Genomic DNA, 23,019 nt, shown 5'->3' with positions numbered 1-23,019 from the left:
GATTTTTGTGAAATTTAATAGTTATTTTTTTTTTTCGCATTACAGTAATTATGTTTCAACGATATTTGCCACTAGCAAATGATATGCTGATCAACAATTTTAATATATAAAAGATAAGATAGCATTTGGATCATGGATACAAAGTCTCCTAAAGTTTCAAAAGAGTCGAATTGCAAAAATTCTCAAAAGATACTAAAACAAGTGAGAACTGGAGTTTTTATATCCAAAAATTTTGTGTGAAAAATATTTTCATACACATTCAATCATCTTGATGCAGGTTTCGTATTTAAAGTATTTGAAATTAATTTTTCTTTAAACTAAATTCCCCTATGCTATTACAGGTTAAGTATGCAATCTGACAAGAAAGATAAAACAGTAGAACCCCAGGATACAGTGGCCCTAGGATACATTTTTTTCAGGTTATGATGTGGTATACAATGTTTTTCCAGACCCTGATTACAGTATTTGCCCCACCTTACGGTGTTAGTTATTTTATTATATACATGTGTATTATATACTGTATTGTATTTTGTTAATAATTTTTAATGCTGTATCCCGGGGTTCTACTGTATAACAAATGTTTTTATATATTAATAAATGGTCGACATATTTGATATCCAGGTAACACTGGGCGTATCCATAGAAGTTATAAAAATTAGCATTTCTTTTTGTGGAGAGCAATCCTGTGAAGTGGTTTGGTCATATGAACACCAATCAGATTTCAAGGTGTATTAATTTACACCAAATTTTTAAAGAACTACTTCCATACCAGACAGTAGAACCAAGATTTTCATGGCACATGTAAAAAAAGACATCCCCTCTTTCCTACCTCTGTCTACCAGAAAGCTGAGCGAGACTATTTTAACTTGAAGTTTACAGCTCTAAAAAAGAAAACAGCTTTGACAACCAAACTTTCTTACTTCCGTCACCGTGACATTGCTTTTACTTTTGGCAACCTTCATCCAACGGTGTAGGTTCCACAAATAATACATATTGTAGTTAATAATAAACGACCCCCAACCTCCCCATGTTAAGAACAACTTCCGGAATAGCCCCCCCCCACCTCCCCATGTTAAGAATGGTTTTACTAATTCCCCAGTTGTGAAATATCGTAAAAGATAACCTGGTAAAACTTACAGAGAATGCTCTATTTTACGGTTGTTTTAAAAGATTTCCTTGAAATTATTATTTTTTTTTTTTATAAAAAATTGCTTAAAAAAATCCCATAACATTATTTATTTGACAAAAGAAAAATCTTTAAAAAACCTTTCATTGAACTATTATTTGCTTGTTATAACGTTTTCTTTAGAGTTAATAAAACTTAATTACGGTAAGTTTTTCTTTTCTTGTTATGCTTTCATTGGTGACGCTTGGTTTAATTTGGCTGTTGACGTCATGTTCCGCTGAGCAAACGCTGAGTTACGTCTGGATCAATATCTGCATGAGAACTACATATGAATATAGATATATCAATGTGTGTGTGTGTGCATGAATGTTGTTGGAATGACATTCATCTTGGTTGGGTTAAGCCAGCTTTTTTCCTGGCCTGCATTACATACCAAACCATGATGGCTAATGCACAGCAGTCCTGAGCAAGATCACACAAAATGGCTAAGCAATCAAGATCCAAACATCAAAGGCCAACCACTTGTGGGCCTGAGAGCTCAGCTCAATACACATTGATGGTTGTGGTCTATATCCTTAACTATCCACCTTTGCCATTCAGATAGAGAGGTTTTAATTAATTTTTTTCCTCTGGGCAATGAGTCGCATACCCAGATCATCGGAGTGTGTGTGCATGCACACTTCTATGGTTTTGCCAGGGTATGGCAACAAATGAGGACTTGTGCATATAAGGCCTCATTTGTTGTAGTACTGTTCTGTTATTTCCACCCAACATTTATTCCATAAATTTAAAAAAAAAAATTTTTTGTACATTTTTGCATTCCACAATAAATTTATCACTTCACACCTGTTTCTTTTTATTCTCTTTATTTAATGTCATTCCACGTTTGGGTTGCCCCCCCCCCAATCATTCAACAATGAATGAATATATATTTCACATCGCATTCAATATGGTACAAACACAGTCAACTATATTATTGATGTGGTATAAAATGTAAAATTCTGTTAAAATATTTCCACTGAACAATTCAAGACGAAAGCTGGTAATTTTGTGTTAGATTTAGTTTTTGCTATTTACCATCTATAGGGTGTGTGTTATTTATTTTGTTTATCACACTTACATCCGAGTGACTGTAGTTTGTTATGGATTTCCATTTCTTGTAATAAATAATTTTACCAAGAATTCTTCATAAGTTTTGGTTTCGGTTTCAATAATAGCTGAAAAAAACTCTCAAGTTATAATGTATATATATATATATATATATATAGTTACAAAGACACATTTTTTTCATAAGTTTTGGTTCAAGCTGATGCACCCAAGTCATATGGATATATTTTTGAAATTGCAACTTTATAATATATAAAAATCGATAGAACATTAACTCTATAACAATGTATACGAAATATGCAATTAAAATATATCTAAGCATACTTTATGACTGGGCTATGCTGGGCTTACCTGCTAGCTTAGATAAATATTTTTGCAGTTTTAACAAAAGAGCTACAATAATATCAAAGTGTCTCCATTCATGCTGGGCATTTTCAGAATGCCAACGTCAATATATGAATGAGTCCCTGTGGAATTTCCATAGGTCTCACTAGTTGAACATTATTAATTGATAAAATACCACCAAGCCTAACCATACAGTTTCAATATTTTTCACTGACAATATCTATTTTTAGAAAAAAGCCAATTCTTGATTTGAAAAAGCTAATGATGCCTCATCTATACGACTAATATTATAAATTTCCTATTTTAATCATTGAAATCACATAAATTACATATAAATAAGTTTCGCTAGTCTTGTGTGTGTGTGATTCATGCCTGCATGTAACTTTGATAAATGTACACTGAATTATTAGCTGTTTTTTTTTTGTTTGTTTTTAATAAAAGATGAAAATGAAAAAGGCAATAAGTGAAACAAAATTGTAAAAAAAAAAGTAAAAACAAAACAGATCCAAGACTATAGACTTCACTAAAAATTATTTCATTCATTTAAATACGAGGTGCCAGACTTTTTGTACAGACATTTAAAATTGTCATAGACTCTTGAAAATTCAGTAAGTTATTGCTATACATCTGATGATGACTGACGAATTTTTATGATTTCAGGTTCAAATGAACAGCTATAACAGGAATTGGAATACAACCTACTAAAGCCTAATTGTTACAGCTGGACGTGAGAAAACTTTAGAAGAACGATATGCAATAAAACTTGGAAAAAATGCCACAGAAACGTATGAAATACTTTAGACTCCTTTTGGACTATTCCGCATGAATCAAGCATCAGTTTTTTTGAGTGGCATAAGAAATTTAAGAGAGGCAGTGAGTCTGTGAGGGATGATGAGAAGTGTGGGAGGAGTAAAGTAGTTAGAACATCGGAGTTGATTGGCCAAATAAAGAATTTCATGGATAAGAGCCATCGCGTATCTTTAGAGACAATAAGTGCACAGTTTGATGTCAGTATGGAAACTGTACACACAATTATTTGTGAGGAACTGAAGATGTGGAAGATTTGTGTGAAGTTTGTGACAAGGATGGAGATGCAGCCTGCGCCTTTGGCACAGACTATTTGACCAAAATGGACATCAAGACAGAACCTCAGCCTCCCTATAGTCCATATCTTGCTTCCTGTGACTTTTCATTGTTCCTGAAGCTCAAGAGAAGCCTTAGAAGCTGCCGTGATGAGATAATCGAGATGAAAGAGGCTGTGATGAGGGTCATTAACATGCTCACACAAGAGGATTTCCATGGGGCCTTCAAAAAATGGTTGGCACGATACAAGTGCATTGACGCTGGAGGAGATTACTTCGAAGGGGACTAGAGTCTCGTGTGTACTATCAACAAAAGTGCTCATACGAAAGTCTAAAAATTTATTGAAGGCACCTCGTATGTTTTAAAATATTTTTATTTAAAAGCAGTAAACTGCTTCAATAACATAATTTTAAAGTAAAAATTAAACATTAAATAAAAAAAGAATAAGTACACAGTTAATTTACTTCAAATTCTAAATCTCACACTAATTGCTTTCATAGTTTCTTTGTTATTTAGGTATGAACCGCCACCCCGTTCTTCAAATGCCAAAATAAGAGTTGTTAAAAAATTAGAACAGAATGAAGATTGAACGTTTTATTGTTCAGAAACTCTTATTATGCTCATCGCTTTAAGACGTGAACTATTATGATTATACAAGAGAATGAATGGCTTCTTTAGAAAGAAAAACTATAAAAAAAAGAAGAAAATTAACACCGAAATAAAAATGTTATTACCTTCCATCTCTAATATTCTGTTTATGTAAAAAACAAAAACAAAAAATAAATAAATAAAAATAATATATACATATATATTAGTTCCAAATGCATCATACTGACATCGAATATCCATGTTTATATTTTTCATATAGCAAAACAAAGTTGAAAGGTTTATGGAGGATTCATTTACACGCACTGAGAAAAGAAAAAAAGAAATTTCAGCTACACATGCATAGTGTTAATCCAAAATGGATTAAATAGTTTCTTTAGAAAATCCTTAGTGTGAGAGTTTAATGCAAAGCAGAGTATACATAAATAATGGTTCAAAGAAAAAATATAACATAAACTTAACCCAATCTCAAATTTATTTCAACCCCAAAACGGATCTTTTCAAAAAGCCTATTTTGTGGGTTGAAATACATTTATGAGATTGGGCTAAGTTTGTATTGTATTTTTCTTTGAACAAATATATATATATATATATATATATATATATATATATATATATATATATATATATATATAGATAGATAGATAGATAGATAGATATAAAATATAAAGCAGAATGTGTGTGTGTGTGGTCACGAATAGGCTCCTATATGGTTGTCTATTTTAAAAAACTGATTACATATGACAGAAGATGTATCGAGACACAGGAATGGGTATGTTTGATCTGGCAGAACGGTGGTTCATTAAAATTGTGGGGTCTGCGTTCGCACCTGGCCTCCATGGAATGGAAATAGGCACAAACTTTAATAAAGACTTTTCATATCTATCTGCGTAAGTATACTTTGATAATTATGTTTCAGTTTGAAGAAATATGGTATAATAAAATTATGAAGTGTTCGTTCGCGCCTGACCTCCATAGAATGGAAATATGTCACAAAGTTTAACAAGGTTTTTTAATATAGATCCACAGAATATTGTGATGTTTCAGTGTGAACAGGTACGGTATAATAAATCATGGGGTTTATTAATTTTATTTTTACTTTAATCATATTTTGCTTTGGTTTTGATACCCCCAAATTCGAAGCTATCTCTTTACAAGCCTTCCTTTTCATAACCTATCATACTTTCATAAATCAGAGTCCATTTTCTGTAGGCTGTTTTTGAACCCAGTCAACAAAGGGTACTTTTGCTAGTATATATATGTTGTTTTGAAAAAAGAAAAACTGAATGGATTTATGAAATGATCAACGTTTTGTCCCTATTGCAGAGGACATCTTCAGGATATCAAAAGAAAAAAATGCAAAAAAAGAAAACGATCATAGACCATACGAAAATGAAAAGGAAACATACACAGTTTCCTTCCCGATATGGGTAGGATTCTAACACTGTTTCCTTTTCATTTACGTATGGTCTATGATCGTTTTCTTCTGCATTTTTCCTTTTAATATCCTGAAGATGTCCTCTGCAATAGGGATGAAATGCTGATCATTTCATAAATTCATTCGGGTTTTTCTTTTTTTCAAAACAACATAACGTCAACCATTGCTGGTATTTTTTATTTTTATATATAAGGATTATTGATCTTATTTAGTAACCCTTATATTTTTGGTGGCCCCTTTTGAAAATGTGCATCTTCCACTCCGATCGCAGCATATTAGCTTGAAAAATCGGGCAAGCTCAAATGTCAAAAATGAATCCATCAAACGTCTTTGCAAATGCCAACTCTCATCAACCCTGTGCGATTATTTATGCAGAACAGTTAAAGATTATATATATATATATAAGAGAGAGAGAGAGAGAGAGAGAGAGAGAGAGAGAGAGAGAGAGAGAGAGAGAGAGAGAGAGAGAGAGAGAAGCCGATAACTTCGAGTGCAACAGGTTTTGTATAAAAGAAATCAAAATACACGTTTTTAGAAAAATGTTAAGAAAAGAGGATGAACTAATAAAATTTGAACATTCACAAATGAATACATCACCCCCTTCCTTCCACACGTACTCGGGTTACAGAATCGGAAAGAAATTCAGATTCAATACAAGAAACCCCTCCCTCCATTCAATTCCACGTCTTGTAAAAAGCAACATAAATAAATGTTTTACAAAACTACAAAAACTAAGAAAGTTCGAGATGGAAGAAGGGCGAAAGAAAAAGAGAGGGAATGGGGAGCGAAAGTAATTAACAATTGCATTATACCATACTTCTAAGATATAATATTAAGTCAGTTGGATTCTTCACTTTTCTACTCGATAGCTTAGGTTTTAAGCACTAAAGTCGATATTTCATCCTGAATGGTTATTTTATTTTGCTGTCCGTTGGCCTATATTAAAAAAAAAAAAAAAAAAAAAAAATTTTAAATTGTAACCTGAATTCCTTCCAGAAAATTATAGCGGATTTATTTTTGTATAGCACCAACTTTTCTTTTTTTTTTTTTTAATGGATAATCTGCCTTCGTCCATTACAGACTTCACTTTTGTAAGACCAAAAATATAAAATTTAAGAAAAAATGTTGCAGTTTTAATGCAAGAAACATAGAACACACTGCAAGTAAATCCACTAGATGACAAACTGATGCAGTCAAATACTGGCTTCCTGACCTAAAATGCACCAAACATTGATGTTATTTTTTTTTCAGTCCCTTTACAAAACTCAATCATGTTCTGCGAAGTCTAAAACAAAATTTTCCTTTACAAAATAACCAAACACCATGAATAAATATTTGAGAATTTGAAGCATAAAACCACGTTTTGATGTTACAAATAATGTTTGTATTATTTTGGATAAAAACACTGATTATATATATCCATCCATCCATAGCCCTTGAGCCCCTGGAGGGGCATAGGCCATCTACAACTTTTGTAGATGTTTTTGTAGCAAAAAGTTCTTTTTACAGAGTGAGGGTGCTGGCCCCACGTCCAACCTTTCCAGAAGGTACATACAGCACCTAGCATTCCCAAATGGTCACCCATCTGGTACTGGCCAGGCTCAACATTGCTTAACTTCGGTGATCTGGCGAGAACCGGTGTGTCAACGTGATTGTGCCATATATATATATATATATATATATATATATATAACTGCACTGATGAGTTGTGATACAACAAAATAGTACTGTATGTGGATGACTATATATTTTAAGGCCTCCTCCTTGGGTAGAGAACTGTCGTAAATGTATCGCACCCTCTACTTAATTGGCTAAAAAGCGAAGCTTCTGTTTTTTTGTTTGTAAATAAACAAGCAGCTCAAGCACTGTAAAAGCAGTGGGCGAGTGTTTATTTAAATGGACATTTGTTGAAGTCATTTGTGAGCACCGATCCCATGGGGCAGTGGGTAGAATTGCCGACTATTAACATGATGGTTTTAAGTTCAATCCCCATCTAGGGAAAGGTGCTAATCTAGCCACACTAATGTGATACAACAAAGCAGTACTGTATGTGGATGACTATACACACACATACACATCTATATATGTATATATACTGTGCAGATTAAATCAATGTCAAACATCACCACTGTATAATGCATATGCAAGAAACTAGGTGGCTGTTAACCTTACAAGATCTTTTATTTTCCCTTTGTCAGGTATTTATTTTATTAGGTGACTAGTCATCCTTCTTGCCAGATAAACCTGATCGATATGGCAGGTAATCTTGAAGTAGCGATTAAAAAGATGAAAGACTCGATCAGAAAGATAAACAACCAGGCAAAACTGGTTAGGATTTAAGTATGCTAAATATCAGAATCATTTGATAAGTTCGAAGATTTGTTCTCAAATTACCCGAGAACAAAATCTAGTGCATAAAAACCAAATATTCCAGGGAGATCATTTTGACCCGACAACTCTCTTTGCTTCAACTTCATACTTTTTTTTTTTTTTTTTTTTTTTTTTGAGAACTTACCCAAAAACAAGACCAAATTCTTAATCCTAAGAATTGATGAAACGGAAAATTTTAATTTCATGATGCTATATATTCCAACAATGGTGCAACGTTAGTGCAATCACTATTTGCATTAAAAAAATTTTTTTTTTTACTTCTACTAACATCCTTTTGACATCAGTATGATGACGTAGAAACGTTTTTCTAATACGAACTTTGAATTGCAGTGATGGTTCGAATACAGTATAGCAAGGTCATTTTCAGTACAGAGATTGGCTCACAACTTTTATTTTACAAGAAGTTGAGATGAAAGAGTCCTTTCAGACATACCACAAATTGAAAAGTGAGAATTTCTAAACAAATCTGTCAAGAAATTTGGATAATGAAGAAACTGCTATACACAAAATTGACTGATTGGATTGAATAATTCTTAATTTTGGCTTGTCAACTAGTAACCTTTAAATAGGGAAAAAAAACCTGCAGAGAAACACACAAGTAATAAAATAAAACATAAAAACACTTTAAAGGCAATTTTTATCATCTTCCAAATTCTCATCTACATAAATAATAAAATATGGGATTATTGAAGTGAAAGGATCCCCCTCCATATTTCCTTACAGGGTAAAAAAAAGGAAAAATTTATGAATAAATGGAATTTTTTTTTCTACAACAATATCAATTTACAAGTGGAATAATGTCAAGTATCCAGAAGATGAGAGAAGCACACGGGTTGGATACTTATGCACCCCCATTCCCATAGTTTTCTTTTTTTTTTTTACTCCTGCACCTGATTTTTAGAAGAGAGCGATTTCTACTTCTTGAAAGTTACTTCTTTTCGCACCCTTACACCCCCAACCCTCTTTAAGAACCTCATATGATTTCTTTTAATTTATTGGATGAATCTAGGAGCGGGGTGGAGAAAAAAAAAAAAAAGGAGAAAGGAAGTTGCATCTAAGAAATAATCTAGCAATAGAATCTGGCTTTTGTAAACAGGGGAAAACGAAATACATATAAAATGTGAAAATAACTGGAAAAAAAAAAGGTGTATATGTATATAAAAAAAGAGATCTTTTATAAAAATAAGAGTTCTCAGAGTTAACATTATGGGACAAGGTTGCGTTAGGGGTCAAAATCAACACCAGTGGAAATAAAGTTCACCTGGAAGCTGCTCTGACTACTCAAGAAGAAATCCAGTTGATTCATTTCCACCTCCAAAGCAACAAAAAAAGTCCCTTAGTGAATCTGCTGAACATTCAGATAACTCCTGCAGTTGTGATGAAGAACCATCTCAGAATATCTTCAGTTATGAGCATCAAGGACAATGGGTTGCTGTCTACTATGACATCAACTTTTACATTGGCCAAGTCATTGAGGTTATATCTGCATCCAGCGCTGTAATAAAATTTTTATCGCAAACCACAGGTAGAAAAGATTTTTTTCGATGGCTTTTGTCAGATGACATTGCACAAGTAGAGTCAGCATTTGTTTACAGATGGGGTTTTGAGGTGATGATAGTATTTGGAGTGTTCCCGATATATCTACCATAGCAGAAGCTTATAAAAGAATTCTGAGAGAAAATCAATAAGGAAAGGAATTGTAGTCAGACCTCTGCCTATAAAATATCTTACTTGTTTACTTGTCTTTTAAGTTGAAAGTTTTTCAATGCTTGAGAAAAAAAAAAAGAAAAAAAAAGCCTTGTGACTTTTTGTATAATAAATTTTTAAATCTTATTGTTGTCGGTCATTTTTTGGTGAGTTTAAATTCCCCAAAGAAAAATATTTCTGTGGCAAAAAGTTTTGTTATTAGAAACAAGGCAAACATTTTTTTGAATTCCTCACCCAAAAATTAGTTAAGTTGCAAAGTTTTAAGCTTCTACCTTTAATGGTTACATTTTTACAGCAATTTCAGTAATGTATACTTTCAACTCATTTTTTTAAACCCTTTTTTGCCCTTTTTACCAAATTGTCTGTTCGACTGCTTTTACATGGTCCACAATTGAGTGGTTTTATCAATTTATAATTAAAAGAAAAAATTATCTTGATCTCTAATGTGTTATGAATCATACTAAGAAGATTCAATACATTAGCTATTGAAATGAAATTGATATGAACAGTCAAAGTTGCATTTCCGTGTCATATTTGCACCTTTTTTCCCGTTGGTAGTGGGATTTTGCCTAGTGTTTAGGTTGGTTTCAACTAATAATTATTGCTTTCATTAGTATTAATTTTCATTTACCACAAGATGGCATTACATTTATAAGGATTTTTCACTTGTTAGTAGCTTACATTTTAGTTATATACTATGAAATTTGGCTTCTGGACCATGATAGCAAATTTTCAACAAACTTTGAACGATCATAACTTGATGGCTAATTGAGTTACCAAAGTAAATTTGGTGCTTTTGTTTATGGTTTACAAAAATCTATATGACCACATTAATTTTTTTTTTTTTTTTTTTTTTAGATATAATGAAAATAAAATTTTGGTTTGGGATACCTATAATAATGTACAATATATATGTAGATGTATATGATCACCTGTTCTGTTGATTGCTTGTTTTATGGCATATCAATCATTTTCGGATTATTTAATACCAAATTCAGTAATTCTGGAAAATGTTTTTATGCTTCAGGTTCTTATATCTTCAAACATTTATCCGTGGTGTTTGATTTGGTTGTTTTGTAGAGAAAAATTGTTGTTTTTGACTTTGGGGAAAAACAATAACATCAATGTTTGGTTCATTTTAGGTCAAGAAGCCATTATCTTCAAACAGCCTGATCTGGTAGCACCTATTTTGCCGAGATAATATGTAAGCATCTGATTATCAGGCAGCAGTTTATTGTAAATAACAGGATTCACTCTTCATACAGGTTATACAAAGTATGAATACTCCAAAAATTTTCAATACTACATCTACTAAAACAATGTGATTTCTATTTATAGATTCAATATTGAAGTCATAAAATTATAATGCTACAAAATTTATACAAAATAAAATTTATTTTGCATCGCTTCACATTGTATCGTTAAAATTTTCCATTAGCTCTTTTTATTGTACATTTTATACTTAGGTCTTTCAGTTACTTATTAAATAATTTCATCTCCCCTCCCACTTTTCTAACCAGGTTTTTAATAAGCTGTTACAGTTAATTTCACTTTGTATTCTTCAATTCCATAGTCAATGTCGGTATACATTACACCACTATTATACCCTACCAAATCTAATAACAGAAAAAGATGAAGAAAAAAAAAAGAAAAGGAACCTAGTAAATATAGCTGAGCAAATATAACTTTAGCCCAGATTGTCAAACACCTGAAGAAAGCAAAAAAAAAAAAAAAGGGGGGGGATATAAAAAAATCATTGATATAGCTTTAAATAATACTTGCTTGAGTGTAAGTGAGGAAGGGGATTTGGACAATAACCAGCAAACCCAATTTTGTTTAAGGTCAATGTTTAACCTTTGGATCAGAATACAATAGAAAATTGGTGGCAAAATCTAGTCATGGTTCATCAGTCAATGTATGGTTGTTTTGGGCACATCAACAATTTCCAGTTTATTTGGCTGAAAAGTGTTAAAATAAGTTCTTCATATCTTTAAATATTTTTCCTGGGGTAAAAATTCATTTATGGTGATTTTATTTTATGGCAAATAAACCCTTCCAAAACATCCTATATTGAATCTGGTTTGTAGATGACTAAACTTTTGTAACTAAATTGTTGTAATAAATTCTATTTGACCTCATAGATGGTACCCACCCCCTGCCAACAAGATATAAAGAGAGAAATAGTAACCAAGGAGGGGGACTTCACATTTTCTCAAACTGGAACCTTACCACTGGATATAGTTTAAGATCATATGCAGAAGAGTTCATTTTTGAAGAATACAAAAAATGTACATATATATTTGTGGAAAATTAGTAAATAATCCAAAGAAACATTTAAGCTTATTTTGACTAAATTTGTATGGCTAATAATTTGATCATTTCTTACTTTGTTGGCTCTCTTCTGGTAAAGATAGGATTCTATTGAATAATAAAAAAAAAAAAAATGTTCGAAAATAGAGTATGAGTATTTCAGTTTCACATAAGGTTTATTCTCTGCTTATCCCAGCATTGCTTCTGGTTTTGGATTTTCTGTGTTGAATAATAAGAAATGCTGTTAAATTTGCTCAACCCATGCTTTACTATTAAATTTTAATCATGCAGACACTTGTGTCTCCAGAACAACAGACCGAAGAAACAGAGGAACAACAACAATGCATTGGAGAATTATCCGTATGACAATCCATCTTATTTAAGATCAACTTTTTAGTGAATTTATCACTAGACGTGTCAAATAATGAGAAATAAACAAATATCAGGTTCTGAAGAATAAAGATATTTTCATTTACATCTATGTAGAGACATCGGGTATTCAAAACTAGCTATTTTAGTCAACCCATAGAGAAAGCTGAGTTAACAGATGTGGTGATAAAAGAGACCTCTCACCAAGCTTTGAGAAAACCACCCTTTCATTATTTTGTTGGGTCTATACAGAAAATAAAATAAAATAAAATAAAAAATAAAAATAATGAAAATAATTTTTTTAATTGTTTTTAAGGATCAGCATCAGAAAAGGTTTGCACTTAAATTTATTGAAACCAATATCAAGTTGCAATTTGTTGATCAAAAATTACAAGTGGGATTTTTTTGAAAGATTTCTTCACTCACTTTTCTGATAGTCGACAGCCCGGGATTTTTCAACATAACCATTACTTTTCTTCATCTCATATTTGAAGTCATGGAATACAACATGGAAATAATCTACTTGTGTAGAATCAAATAAGGTTTTACTAACAACAGAAAACAAGTCAAAGAAGCAGAGACAGAATAAAAGAGCTGAAACATAAGTAACAACAATGATGAGGATAACAGCCCAAAAGTTAACAAAAAATAAATTAAATAAAAATCGTGTATATATATATATATAAAATGGTACCAGACAATTAAAACTGCAGAAAATTCTGAGGAAATTACCAAAATAGTAGAAATCATTTTCTCTAATAATACTTTTTGAAAAAAAACTCATGAATTTGTTTCCTCCTCCTATGAAAAAGGTAGATTGAATCAAATTCTTGGTAGGGCAACTTATTTAAGAGAAGGAAAACTCCAAATGAACACCAGCTCTATTTATCTTAACATTGTCATGGATATTTCCTAGCCACTGGACTTAAGCCAAACTGAGTGAAGAGTATAGTAGACACTCACTCTTTCAGTCAAAAAGAGGTCTTATTTTATTTACTCACAATCTGTCAGCGTTGCTCGGTCATAAAATACGCATATTATATTTTAATTCATGGAGATTTTGTATTTATTATTATCGGGATTTCAAAAGTTTAAAAAAGACTTTGATGTTATCAGTAAGAATCAAAACTAAAACATAGGTCACCAATCTTATCTGTAACCATCTGTATTATATCCATACGCATAGAAAAACTTGCAAAAATAACATTGTAAATAGGTATAAATGTGCATTTGTGCATGCTTACAAATAACATGTTTAGTCGATTTGCCAAGGTCAGTGTTTTTTTGTTTTTTTTTCAATTTTAAGCCTTTATTAGCAACTTTTATTAGCTAAAAACCAAATTAAATTTTTTTCCACAGGTCTAACCTATATATCAAGTTTCAAGTCTGTAGACTAAAAATTGACAAAGGAGTTTGGTAAAGACCTTATGTACACACACACACAGACAAGATCACATATATATTTAATACATTTGTGTATTAGAAGGCTTGCATCCTAAATGCTACGCAATTATGCCTAATCTAGAAACTATGCAAAAATAGAACTGAGCTTAATAGTTAAAATGAAACCAATCATCTAGTAAGAAACCATAAACAAATGAATAACTAATTAAAGTATGATTTTCAAAGAATATGCAAATTAATTAACTTTTATTTAATTGCTTGCACATCCATGATCAAATATATTAAATTCACTTTAATGATTTTTAGATAGAAAAAAAATAGTGTGACAAAAAAAACTCAACTTTATATAGATATACTAAGTGTTTGGAAAAATCAATGGCATATCTTTGGGATTATGTCTATACCGCGTGCCAGAGTTATATGCAAATGGATTTTTTTGTTCTAAGACCAATAGTTTTTAATAAAAATTAGTGAAACTTGGCATGTTATATGACAACATTAACATGCACAGATCTAAAATTCTAAACTAATCAGTGCAATAAAACAAACGGCAGCCATTTTGGTGACTTGCAATCTGTTTCAGCAACTTTATATGTGAATCATTGCTAAAGTGTCGAATATGATGAAGTGGCGATGGAAAATTAAAACTTTCATTATTTTAGGAATATGTAATTTGAGAACAACAATAATACAAAGCAAACATCTTTAATAAGGTTTCATAGTACAATCAATATTATATATAATTACCATTTTTATTAAGAAGAGAAAAAGGCCTTTGGTCATTGAAGTTATCAAACTTTCGATTTTATCTGATGAAATTTCTTTGGCAGCAGTCACAACAGCATTCCCGGGGTCATTCTTGGAGGTGTACTGCCTTCCTCTGGAGTAAATCTTCCTTTTTAAGATGCTCCACAACTTTTCCATGGGATTTAAATCTGGAGAACAGGCTGTATTGTATTATTATCCTATGTCTGGCAAAACCACTCTAAATATTCAGCGGTTATCCTTGTAGCATGAGAAAGTGCATTATCATGCATGAATACCATCTTTTTCTGGAATGATAAATTCTTATGCCAGCGTTCGATGTGTTCCTTAATGAAGTCAATGTAGAGTTTTGGCAGTCATTTTTACTCCATTTGTGACTATATTGTCCTACCAGTGCATTACCAATGATTGCAACCCAAAATATCAGACCACCACCTCCTTCTTGATGTCTGATCTAGTGGAGACATGGACCCTCATTATGATACCATCCTCTCCTCCACCCATCAGGTTCATTAAGGGCCGTGCGACACTCCAACGGCAGTTTGAAAATTTACAAACATGTGATTTTCTGCCCATTTCATCTTTTTCTTGTGAATCTCCTTTAATAGAGGGAAAATCTGGCTTTCCACATTTTCCAACTGTCCTCAGGATACAGCATAGTGTTGATTTTGGCACATCAGTAATGCCAGCATTTTCAAAAACTTTTGCTAGTTTCAAGAAGGTTACAACAGACTTCTCCCTTGATCCTACTCATGGCTTGATGTGATACAGATGCTTTCTTATGAATTTTCCCTTTGTCAGAACGTCCATTGCAAAGTTCAGGGTTAGTAACAATTTTTTTTTAATTCTATAAAGATCATGGTCTAATTATTTGCCTTTTTCTAAGGTGGATATCCTATGAATCCTTTAGACAATTTTAAACTTGTCAGCTTCATCTTGCATATAAAATGGCTGAAAAAGCTGCAACCACAGCTTACTAATAAACATGGCTGTGTATCTTGCATTTTTACACTGGTTTCTAACTGGCCGATTGAAATGGAAAGTTGATTAACAAATTGAAAGTAATTTTTAATTAACAAATTGACTGCTTAGGTAATTAAAAAAAATTTTAAAAGGGGCATAACTTTAAGAATTGTTTTTTGAACGTAAATAAATAATATATAAGCTTTAAGAGAATTTATTAGAACCTATTTTAATTTCTAAACCCGTTTTCAACACTAAAATTCATGCTTACACTTAAAAATAATAATACTAATAATAATACCATAAATAATTAGCAATTAAGAATGATCTCTCTTGATGATTTTCTATTTCATAAGCAATGTTTTGTTTCTTAGAATTCAATATAACATATTTGCTAATGCATTAATTAGAATTGTTTTTGTGATATTTTTGTTTAAAAAAAAAAAATGGTTAAAAATGTGTAGCATTTGGCTGTTTCAGTGGATATATTACGAATTGTGAAAAAGTCTCCATGTTTTCTTTTCCTTTTGGAAAATCCAATCTTATTGAAAAATGGATAAAATTTGTTAATCAAAATAGTTGGTTCCCCACAAAGAAATTCAGTCCTTTTCATCAAACATTTTAGGATAAATATATTTTGAAAGGAAAAAGAACTAAGTTGAATTTACAATTTACAACCAGTACTAATATATTCCAAAAAAAATAAAACCATCACTTTTGTCAACACAAATTGATTTTAGAAGCCCCCTCCCCCTCCCCCAAGCAATCACGGATTGAAAAAGATGAATTACAAGATTTTCTTTCAACTGATACCATATCGGATTTTACCCAGTTGACTGCAAAATGTCTGTTTGGTTTCGAATTTAAAAAAGATGAAGATTATATTTTAATTTATAGAACAGTCTTCGACCTTGAAACAGATTTTCCATTTGTAAAAAAAATGTATTTGTATTGTCCAGCTCCAGTGCAATGGAAACCCTATACAATTAACACAATGGTTTAGACATGGAAATAATGCTAAACTTACAAAATTTAGCATGTTAGAAAATTTTCCAACCTACATCAAAAATATAGTGGGAGAAAACTCGTACTCCATTTTAAACGAGTTACAGAAAAGACAATAGTATAGACTGCAGACCTAATACGTTATGCTTAAATACTATGCTACACATCAAGGCAAGCCTATAAATTACTGCTAGAGAAATTTCCATTACCATCTTTTTCTTTATTAGAAAAACTTCAAACAGGTGGTGTGGGATCAATTACAGCAGTCAAATCACTATTGGAAAGTGGTCATCTTTCTAAGGAGTGTGTTTTATTAATGGATGAAATATACCTTCAAAAAGGAACAGAAATGATAAACTTTATAAAGGAATAATGGTATTCGTGATAACTGGCTTAAAAGAAACAGTACCCTCAGTTGTCAAAACTTGTCCGGAAGTAACAGTAAACTGTGAATGTCTTTTTCAGGAAATCCTAAAATGTATTTTACAACTGATAAATTTTAGATTTTTTTTTATTAGGGCTGTTGTTGCTGACAATCATTCAATGTAAATGCTTTTAATATTTTACTTCATAAATTTGAGGGGGACAAAATGAATTATATAACTCTTCCGAATGCCCCCTCCACCCAAATATTTCTATTTTTTGATTCTGTTCATTTGCTAAATGCTAACAGTTTACTGAACAAAAAGAAATTTGTATTTCCTGCTTTTAAATTACATACCATGTTGGTGAACAATAGCAAATTCAAGACAAATACTCACACCTAATTTTTTGAACAATGCAATCATTTTAATTGATGGAAAAATTGATTTTTACAAAAGATTATCTGATTGGATTGAGTGTTGGACACAAATTTCAGATTTTTGTCTGACAGAAAAACTTCTAAATCTTTTATTATAACTTTGATAGGGCAGATTATGCTTATGCAAGAACTTTTTTGCTATAAGTTTATCCCCCCTCCCCCGTAGTTTTCAAACTGACCCACTCGAAAATAGATTTTCTCAATATCAACAGATGAGTGGTGGTAGAGTTTTGGTGAGTCTTCGAGAAGTATTGAGTACTGAGAGAATATTGACCTGTTGCATGCTTTGAAAAAAAATCAACTTTTAGGAGGAAGATCTGAAGCCAGTTCAAAAGACTGACAAACTAATAAACATTTTTGCCCTGCATGAATCAGAAATAAATAAGCTCTCTTTGTCATCAGACAGCAAAGAAGTACCATTTACTATTTCTAGATACATTGTAAAAAAATTAATCATTTTCAATGTGAAATGTGTCCCCTGGTTATGGTAGGCAAAGACAGTGATGAAGCTACAGATAAGGTATACTGTGACTTTCTTGGTCTTACTGTTCCATTTAGAGAAATGGCAGAGTTTGTTTGTGCGGGTTTGCTATTCTTGCATATGCAGATCAATTTGTAGTAAAAAAAAAAAATCATGAATCTACAACAAGATTGTCTGCAGAACATGTTTTGGGAATATATTCTCCAAAATATAGTTTAACATGTAAAAAGAAAAACATTGAAAAAGGGCATATTTACAATAAGAATTGTTGTAAATATATTTTACAACAATAAACAAAAAATTACATCAGATAAAGTTCGAAAGAATACTGTGGAATGTTACATAAAAAGGCGAAAGTCTAAAGAAAATTAATTTTTTTAAAAGGTAAGTTCCTTTTACTTATGTTTTTGTATACTGCATAATTTTTTTATTAAAATTTATGTTTGCCTAAAATATTCTATTACTAATTTTCTGAAAAAAACCTATTGATCTATTTTTACAGTTTTAATATTTTTCAGATGATAAATAGACATAAATAGACAATAATAGAAATAGGCGGCATTGGTTTGTTAAAAACCGGTGTAAAAATGCAAGATACACAGCTATGTTTATTAGTAGGCCATGCCGCAACTCAAATGGCTACCACTTGTTTACTATTGCACAAATTAGCTTAGAATTTTAGATCTGCACACGTGTTAGTGTTGCCATATAATATGTCACGTTTCACTAATTGTTATTAAAAACTATCAGAGTTAGAACAACAACAACAACAATTTGCATATAATTCTAGCATGCAATGTATGTGTGTAAATAATGAAATAAGTTTTCATAAACATAGGTCCAGAAACACTTATTTACAATAAACAATGGCCTATGACACTTACACTGCAGGTGATACTGCATTATTATTTCTACATATAAGATAAATACTATTTCTGTGACTGTATCACAGGTATAATAAGCCAGAGTCTGGTGTCGCCATATACAAAAACAAAACTATGAAAAAAAAATGACATTAAACAAAACTATAAAAGTATATATATATATATATATATATGGAATTTTGAAGAAAGATCTTAGCATCATAATTATCATGATTGGCAGGAACTCCTTTGATGGGGAACCATGTTGGTATCCTGCACGTGTTGACCCTTCTTATTTAAAGTAAGAGAATACAACAGACCAAAAATCTGAAAATAAATAGCACAATCCAAAGACTACACAGAGGAAAAAAATGGGCCACAAAAGAAATTAGAAAAGTAATGGAGTGCTATTACAAAAACAGCCTCCACTCAAAATGACTCCCTTACATATATAAAACATAATTTTTAAGTTATTCTAGTGATTTTCAAAATCATATCTCTACTATTATATAAGAGGAGCTTTGTGTGTGTGTGTGTGTATTCATTCCTACAGATTCGGAAATAGCTGAGCCAATTTTTTTCTTTTTTAAATTTCACACAAAGGTACTTGCCGTGTCTGGGGGTGTTCTTATGCAGGTTTTGTATCGGAATGCGTATGATGAGAATAGAAAATCGATAAAATCTGATTAAAGTAGGAAGTTCGATTTTGATCAAAATTAACACTTCTGTAACCTAACATCACAAGTGCATTTGAGAAGTTTTATCACCGCACAAGCAGAAAGGCTCAGCCTATAATATCAACTGTAGATTCTTTTATAAGACAAGGATGCGTTCAAAATAAATGTTTCTGTTTAGAGCACAATTGAACCATAATATTGATCTTTTCATTTTACACTTTAAGTGAAGCTATTACTTAGTTAATTTTAGAAAATCAACAGCAGATTCTCTACAGTGCAATGTAGATTACAATGTATTGTGAACTAAGCCACTGTGGGGAGGCATGTAAAGCTTCCTCCTGGTACACTGCTTTGAATAAAGAATGTGTGATTTCACAAATTTCGATGACAATAAAAGTATGGGAGGGTGGAATATTTGTTGATTCTCATTCAATCCCGAACAATGTCGGATCTCCCTGCTAGTGTGTATCATACAGGTGGTCGGGTTTCAATCCTAACTTGATGTAGTTGCCTGTCTAGCCGCACTGATGAGCTGTGATACAGCGAAATAGTACTGTATGTGGATGACTATAATGCTCCTTATCTTGAGTTGAGCATATTGGGAAGTGATACACAAAATACTATCAGCATATTAAGCGATGCTCTTTGTGTAAACAAATCGAGCTTCGGTATTCGGACGATGTCAAAACATCATTAATTCACAACCTGCATAGCAGTTGCCGATTACGGGCGGTCGGGTTTCGGCCCTGGCTTGAGGTAGTTGCCTGTTTAGCCACACTGATGAGCTGTGATACAGCGAAACGGTACTGTATGTGGATGACTATATATACATACACACACACAGTGTCCCAAAAGAAGCTGATGGTTAAAAAAAAAAAAAAAAAAAAAAAAAAAATTTTAAATAAAAATATTCATAACTTTCTGTATTTTTTATATTTTTCTTTTATTTTTTCAGATCATTTAGAGTAACCCTTCCAAGGTTATCATGAGTCGTTACACTACCGAGGAGTGGATATTTATTGTAGAATCATATTTTTGGTTGACTGAGTCAATATCAGAAACTCAAAGAGAATTTTGACGAAATTTCAACACAAGAAATTCTCCTACTCCCAATGCAATAAAAGCTATGGTGGTTCGATTTCATGAGCAAGGGTCTGTATGTGACCTCCCTAAATCTGGTAGACCCCGTACGGCAAGAAGTGATGAGAATCGTCAGAGATTAGCAGAAAATGTGGCTGTGGATCCATCGACATCAGTAAGAAGAAGATAAAGTACAATTGGTCTCTCGATCATCTCTTCACAGAATGCTTCATGAAGAGGACAAATTTCCATATAAAATTCAATTGGTGTAAGAGCTTCAGCCAAACGATCTGGAAAAAAAGGCTGGAATATGCCATGCAATTCCAAGATTTGGTCAATGGGGATTCAAACTTTCTCAAAAACCTCATTATATCCGATGAGGCCCATTTTCATCTGAATGGGTTCATAAATAAGCAAAATTGCAGGATTTGGGGATCAGAAATTCCCCATGCAACAGCAATTATACCCTCAAAAATGTACAGTATGGTGTGGAGTAATGGTGAATGAAGTAATCGGACCTTACTTTTTTGAAAATGGAGAAGAGAATGTAACAGCGACAGGAGCTCGGTACTGCCAGATGCTTGAAGATTTTGTTCGACCTTGGGTACAAAAACCACCAATGTGGCTCCAGCAGGACGGTGCAACAGCACATACGGCACGAGAAACATTAAATTTGCTCCAGGACATATTCGGCAACCGAATAATTTCTCGTGGCTGTGAAATGAATTGGCCACCCGGCTCGCCAGATCTCACATGGGCAGATTTCTTCCTTTGGGATTACCTCAAAGAGCCGGTATATGCAAACAAAACAGCCACAATAAATGCTGTTAAAAACAATATAGAGGAGGAAATTAGGGCCATTAGCCCTGAAACATTAAGTGATGTGCTGGACGATGCCTTGCAGAGAGCACAAGAGTGTGAAAATGAAAATGGTGGACATTTGAGTAACATCATTTTTCATAACTAAAATTAGACCTTGTGAAAAACATACCCTAGATTAAGTTGTGTAAATAAAATAAGAATAAGTAGACTATGATATATTACTATATCTCAAAAAATCACGACGAGGCTTATCTACCTACATATGAAAATTGGTAAGCATAACTTAAATATTGAGGAAGTTAATCAAATTTAAAATCCGTCAGCTTCTTTTGGGACACCCCGTATATATGAAAGAATGAATTGATAAACCAAAAGTTATGTTATATACTTTACAAGTTTATTATAATCAAATGTTTCAACAAAAAGTAAATTATGAAAAAGTCTTAACCCATGGATTTTCAAAGAAATACACTTTATCCTCAAAAGGAGTAAAACTAATAAATTACTAATTACTGGTAAATATTAATTTTAAAAATTCACAGAACAATATTGAATTATACATAAAGCAAAAAGAATCAACAAATGTTTCACACATTAATGAGCGGAATATCTTTGTAATGATGAATGAATTGTAGAGGAGTTGCTTGAAAAAAACCCAATTCAAGTGTATTATATGAGAGTAAAAAATATTGGGTTCCAATAAAAATTCAAGAATAGTCAGACATCAAATGTATCTTTAATTGTTTTGTGCCTTCATTGGTCGTTATTTTAAATATATTTTGTTAGGAAATACACTATCAGTTATTTTAAGATATTTTAGATTAGATTATGTGATTTTTTTTTTAGTTTTGAATTTGATGTTTTTCCTCTCCTTTGTTCAATTGGAACAACAAAAAAAATAGACATGTTAGACTGATATTGTAGCTTTTTAGAATTTTTTAATGATCAAAACATCTCCATGGATGCATAACTTTTGTACATTTTTGTACAATAAAATATTGATTCTAAAACATACTTAGCTTTAACATTTTACTGCAGTTTTATAGTATTACTAGTTATAAAAAGTGTTTCCAACTGATATTGATCAGAAATATATATAATATATATGCATAATTTTTAACTCATAAATGTACGCATATTTTTCTTTGCGATGTCAGTCTTCTCTTCATGCTTGGAATTCATGCCAAAAGGACAAATAAGGAGATGTCAGATTTTCTACACATCAACTGAAAAACTCAGAAAGAAACCAAATGATTCAAGATTTGACTAAGGGGTGACATCAGATCGGCAGAAAAACAAATGATGGTTGATGGAGTTTGTTGCTGAAGTTCAGATCACTGACAATGAAGTCAACAAATTGATGTGTACCATTGCAAGGTAGAAAGGCACAGATTAAAAGCTTATTAGACTGGTGGTGGAGGAGGACATTTGCTTTGTTTCATACAGGATGAGGAAAGGAGGATTTTTGTTAAGTGATGCAAGAAAAGTAATTGAAAACCAAAAAGATGCTGATCAACAAGTTGAAACATAGACCTGTTAAGAAAAAAGATCAACCAATGGATCACTTCCTCATCCAAAGATATGCCCAGAGTCATGCAGATAAACTTCTTTTGGATGCTGTCATGCCCTCTTGCTTCCTCTCTGAACATGGCTACATTCATATTTTGCTGGAAAT

The 23,019-nt window shown here is 32.0% G+C and overlaps 1 protein-coding gene and 1 pseudogene across 2 annotated transcripts in view; both read right to left on the bottom strand.

Annotated features, from left to right (window-relative positions):
- The window catches only part of LOC145247404 (uncharacterized), a 195,053-nt gene that overhangs the window by 93,277 nt on the left and 78,757 nt on the right, over positions 1 to 23,019 (bottom strand). The gene's annotated exons all lie outside the window — the stretch shown is intronic.
- On the bottom strand, positions 7,254 to 7,370 carry LOC145247725 (5S ribosomal RNA; annotated as a pseudogene).

The sequence above is a fragment of the Euprymna scolopes genome, chromosome 25 (assembly GCF_053919585.1).
Source record: "Euprymna scolopes isolate OS-2025 chromosome 25, ASM5391958v1, whole genome shotgun sequence".
NCBI lineage: Eukaryota > Metazoa > Mollusca > Cephalopoda > Sepiida > Sepiolidae > Euprymna > Euprymna scolopes.
Note: the sequence above shows the minus strand (reverse complement) of the source record. Positions and strands in the feature narration are given on the sequence as shown.